Source organism: Phalacrocorax carbo, chromosome 8 (assembly GCF_963921805.1).
Source record: "Phalacrocorax carbo chromosome 8, bPhaCar2.1, whole genome shotgun sequence".
Taxonomy (NCBI): domain Eukaryota; kingdom Metazoa; phylum Chordata; class Aves; order Suliformes; family Phalacrocoracidae; genus Phalacrocorax; species Phalacrocorax carbo.
Window position 1 is genome coordinate 31,560,607 of NC_087520.1, and position 6,065 is coordinate 31,566,671.

A 6,065-nucleotide genomic window follows, 5' to 3' on the forward strand; every position below is an offset into this window, starting at 1 on the left:
CGGACATCATGTAGACTTCTGCTTTCCAGAACTGTAGCCTGTCACAGATACCGATAGTAAGGACAGATGAGTAACTCTTAAGGATAGAGCATATATTTGCGTGGTAAGTTATTAAAGTCAGAATGACAAAAGGGAAGTTCTAATTTTGAAAACTTAAGATATGGCCAGGATTTTGTTGCTTCTGTTGCTAGAATGAGATCTACTGTGTTAAGAAGGGACAAAGGAAACTACTAATGCAGTCTGTTTGGTGCTCTAACCTGTGTTCCTACAGGTTTCTATTTCTTTCTGTTCCTGTACATGGAATTAAAGTTATCTTCAGAGGACTGGTTAATATTAGATGTGACAAAATTTAATTTACAACTTCTACAATTAGATTGGTGCCTTCTCTGATCAGTACTGAAAAATATGTTCAGACCTCTCAAAAGCCCAAGGCCCTTTTTTCTCCGGTCTTGAAACAGTGGTTGAGTCCTATTTCTGTACTGCTTTGATTTCCCCAGGTCTCTGCTGTCAGCTCTTTCCCACTTGTGATCATTCTATATTTCTTCCCCTGCTAGCTTCCAGTTTCTTCGAGAAGGCTGTGATGGAAGCAGGTGGCCTTCAAAATATTCTAGGGAGAGAGTGCTTCTATGCCAGTGGATCTTTCAAAGCAAGAGTCCCGACTCTCTTCCCACCAACCAGAAACAAACTATTCTTTCCTACATAGACAGGACACCAGCATCTTCCAAAAGCCCTGGTAAATCTGTGGCTGTGGTATGCTAAGACATAGGTTTCTTGGAATGTAATCAGTGACTAAACTGGAAAATGTGTGCATTGTGTGAAACAGGCATCAACACACTGGCACCTCAAGAGCTCTTTGTATGTTACACATGATCAGTGGATGAAACACTGTGGCAAATCATTGTAGATTATAGTTGTAAAATGTGTTGGATCTCGGTCTGTGAAACTATAATAAAGCCAGTGACAGCTGAATGATGAGAGAGTAAAATTCTATGTACTGCAGTTCTGACTGACTTGGAAACCACGTAGTTTCCAAGAAGCAAGAATAAATGTGTAACACTTCAGAAAGTTGCTCATGCAAAAATTTTTTTATGACTCTAGTTCCAGTATAAGATTTTAGGGCCTGCCTTTGAATGTCTCTAGTTCAGTCTAACTTAATTTGTTTCACTGTGTATTGTAGCATGAGACCTCTCACAGAAAAATAATATTCTTTTGGAAAAAGTGAATTAGGGTACAGGTTTTTTTAACTTGAAAGAAGACCAGGTATATCACCACCACAGAAATACCGTTCCACCTCTCTACCGCCTTTACATGTTGACTTACCTGACCAGATAAACTTCATGTTGTGAATTGAATAGTTAAGGATTGTACTGTAGAACTGCCTGTTTATAAACCACCATCAAGCAAGCTCTGCTTCATGCCACTTCTTTTCCCTTTTTTTTCTGATGAATTATAGTTCCAGTGTTTTTATCTCTGCATAACAGCATGTGAGACCGTCGAGCAGGTTGACAGTCCATTCTGGCTTGAGATTTCTCTGCATTTACTCTGTTCTGCTGCTAGGTGGCAGCCTTATTCTAAAGACAGTTACTGTTTATTGAGGTGTTCTTATTATTGATACTAGGAAGAATATAGTATTCGGTTTTCACTGAAAGATTATTTTTCTTTAGAACATCACCCATTCATAACTAATTTTGGAGCTTAAAATTCTGCTAGTGGGTGTTATTTGCTATCTTCACTGAAAGCAGATGGCTTCATCAGCTGTGTGGGATGTTACCTCCTGAGCTGTGAAAACTGGTTGAGATGAATAATTTGTCAAGACCAAAGAGCTCTGAACTTTCAGTGGGTAATTTAATAAAAAAACAGTTTAAGGAAACTTCTTCACCTCCCCTGGAAGTCCTATATACGTAAGTTTTATTAGGTCAAATTTTACAAACATCTCTAACTTTCCTATTGTTTTCACATTAATACTGTTGTAATTGATTAGAAAAGTTGGGCAAGGTATTAGGGAGTAGTTTGCAGTTTGTCATCACCCTGTGGTTGGGCAGCAGGATTTACAGAGAGGAAGACCAGAATTGAGATATTTGCTTCAAGTATCAGGTCCTAAATAAGTCTTTGGGTTGGTTTTACTTAGTGCTTTTAAAATTTTTTTGAGGATTTTCTATTTTTTTTTTTTTGAGTGAAACAGTGATTCATGTAGGCTAGCAGTAGCACTGTGTCTTCCTTGTATCTTGGACTGTACTGTCAAGGGTGCTTAGTATCTTATTGCCTAACAGAACGTGGTGCTTGACTTTTGCTCACTGATAACCTTTAAGGTATTGATTACCTGTGATTAAACAATGTAACCAGAAAGCTGTCTTAAACCACCGTTTAGTTTAAGCCCTTCTGAGTTGCTGTTCTCAAGAATATGATTCTTCTGCATGCATGAACATGTGCAGGTATTGCCGGTGTCCCATTTTGTATTTCTAGGTACGTCTATGCAAGTGTTTTTGTTTGGATTAGGAGTGTGTGTTTGAAGTAAATCTGGTGATAGTCTTTACTTCCAATGTTTATGTTTGTGTCATGGAATGGTCTTGGGGAGCAGGAATTAGATTCCTTTTATGAAAACTTGACCTTGAAGATGTCCTTCAACTGTTAGTGGGTGCTTGGTCTGCAGGACCAGGTCTGCCTGTAGCAGATGTTGGGCTCTCAGTACCAACTGTTTCACTCTACAGACTTCCTGTTGTGCCTCACTTCTTGCTTATTATGAAAATACAGCAGAGCAAATGTAACAAGTTTAACCAACACTTTCAGGTGAGTTGTTATCATTCAAAGTATTAACAATGTCATCAGTATTTTGTAGTATGCTCCCTCTACTTTTTTTATTTCCCTGTGGATACTGATGAATATTCTCTAGTGAATCTAACTAGTATTTCAAGATGTTGTGTTCCATAGTTGTTTGCCTAACCTTTTTTGTTAAGTAGCAGTGATGGTAGGACAGCTCTAATAAGTAGTAGAATAATTTTTCCCCCCCTTTCCTTGAGGCTGTCACTTTCAAAACTGATCTTTTTCTGCTCTTTAAAAAGGGCTGCTCATAGCTGCTGGCTGTTGAATGGGATGTGCAATCTAAGTTAAAAGCAAGAAAATGATTAGGCAGTGGAAATGAATAAAGCTGGGTGTTTTTTTTTTTTCTCCAGAAGAAAACCTAAACCTGCTTTCCCCGAAGTTGTTTAATTACAAGCTCAAAATGTTATTCTCATGAATCATTTGGTGTCATCATGTAGCACAGCCCCCAGGAAAAAGTAAGGTACCCCTCCCTCATCTTCCCCCCACCCCCCACAAGCCACTTTTCTTGGTGCTTCTTAGATTTCTAAATAGAACCTGAACTCCATCTTACAAAAGCTAGTTTACTGCCTTTGGTCTCCTACTGTGCATTATTTCTATCAACAATAATTTAGTCTTTAATTTTGTCATAAGGGTTAAGAAATAAATAAGCCTGGACAGTGCTGAAGACTACAAAATGCTGTTAAGAACAGTGAGCGTTCCAGATACGAGAAGTACAAGTAATTTGTACTGGCAATTTTCCAAGTCTCAGTGGTTTTTGTTTTGTCTTGGAGTAAACAGCTTTTGAATATTTTGTTGAAAATATATTGCTAATAAAGAAAAATCTTCAGACTGAGATCTGAGTTGCTTTATTTGGAGAAGTGTGCGTGTGCATGCACATGTGAGCACACGTAACGATGAGACGCATGGTTGGAGTCTGCTGTGTATGTGGTCTGGGCCCCAGGTTCTGATGCTCAACAACAGTAACAAAGCATTTCATCTAAGGTCACTGGACTAGCTAGAGGAAGAGGTTAACCAGGAGTTCTGGTTTTCAGTAAAATGTATAAGTGATATTGAGTCCTAACACTGATTTTTACTGGCACTGCACGAGGGTCTGTAATATTTATTGGAGTTTACTTCTTCGACAAATAAATGAAAATAGTTCTGATGTATTAAAGGTCATTCTTGTTTAAGTAAAAGTTTATTAGCAGCATACTTCATGAATCTTTAGATCTAGGGTTGTTATAACATGCATAAGAGGTGCAGTAGATATTAAATCTGTCTATAAAACCACACAGAGTGTCCTGAAGGTAGTACTGGTTTTGTCTTGAACAAGACAGAAGTCAGAAAGGTGTGAGTGTAGAAAATCTTGAAAAGAATAGCTGTTACTTTGCATGAAACTGTCAGCTGGAGGACTTTATTAAAACTATGAGAAGTTGATGTATAACCTTGAAAGAAGTTAGAAATGCAAGGCTCAATTTTTAAAAATTCACTAATGAACCTATGTTACTGTAGAATGAGGGGTAAGGCATGATTGTGTTTTACTTTAGCTTTCTGAAACTGGAGGAGAATGGTTACTTCCTGTCATCTTGAAAAAGTAACAAATCTCTTTGGAATTTCTCTGTCTTAAAGAACAAAGAATTAAAAACATTACAGTAAGTTGAGGTACTTAAGACATATGAGTCTTGGCCAAGTACTGATTCAGAGCCTGATCCTGTAGATTTACCTCTTAAACTGTTGAAAAAGAAGAAAATAAACTAAAAACTAAAAAAAAACATTGTACAGATAGAATTCCTTACCAAACAGCGAACAAATCCATCCTAAGATTTGAAGGTGAGCATGAGAATTTGCTCTAGGGTTTGTTGTTGGTTTAGGTTTTTTGGTTTGGGTTTTTTTGTCTTTATGGTGACAGGTCTTGACATTGAGTGAAAGGTTTTCAGGAAGATAATTCTAAAACTGTGTATTTAACTGAATGTTTAAAATGATGGAATGTCTTTCTAACAATTACATAGAGGAGTGTTTTGAAAGTGGCACCTCAAAGCAGTGAATAATGGGCAGAATGGAAATGGAGAAAGAAGCCTAATCTAGATAAATACTAATAGCTGCATTCTGATTAACAGTCTAACTGTACTGATGGGGAAGAAGTGTCCCACAGTGTGTAAGATTACTCATGAGTCTAGTCACTTAATGTATATTTCTTTCATTGTTGCTTGTACCTGTTTTATAAAGGTCTGAGACTCTCATCCAAAATGTTTAGCTTACATTTCTTAGTGCTGACCAAATTAGGAATTTGGCAACTTGTATTATGTTGCTTACAACATCTACAGTGATATCTGCTGGCACACAGTTACTTAGCAACAGTAAAGCTCATGTTTAGGTACAGATCATGGGTATGCATCTAAATGTTTTTCTGGGGAAAAAAAAAAAAGGTTAAAGGAATACAGAGATGGAAGAGGAAACAGATACTTCAACAATTTGTACCATTCAGCAATTCTGATATTGAGACTGATGGCAACAGTACATAGGAAAATGTCTTGTAAAATGTGTTGTCTTTTCAAATCTGTATTATATTGTTAATGCATTACAAGAACTTGAAAACGAACAGAACCCTACTCCTACCAGCTATAGAAAGATCAAAAATAAAAATACAGCAGATGGGAAAAGAGCAGGGGACATGTTCTATTTTGAATTGATGTGTTACAAATGCATTACAGGGAAACAAGAGTAATTATTTGAACATGGGGAATCTGAGAAAGTAACAAATATGTATTTCGTGCAACTAGCAGATGGGTTGAGATTACATTAATTATTTTTGAGATCGCTGCTTGTCAATTTACTACTGCTTCTTTGCTGATCAAACAAAGAGGTTTTTGACAACTTGCACTGTTTGTGACTGCAGTAATATTCAAAAGCATGATGACTTAAAAGGCCACTGGCAGACTGTTATTGTAAGATGTTCACATTAATCTCAATTTCTGGGATTTCAGGCATGCAGTTCTCATTATTGGCCAGTTGCAGTGGAGTTTCCTTATATAGCAAAGGGAGGAAGGTAATTGCAGCTCAGTCCAGACATGAGAAGGAGGCAGGGACCAGAGTGACCAAGCTAGGAGTTGTGAGGGTAGAAAAAAAAGCTAGGCTTAGCTAGGAATGGAGAAGGGTATAATGCTCAGAATTAAAGCTGAGTGTGTTAAGGCTGTTGGGAGAGAGACATGGAGATCTTCAGGATATCAAGATGGAGAAAGCAATGTATGTGTTTCAGATTTCTGGAG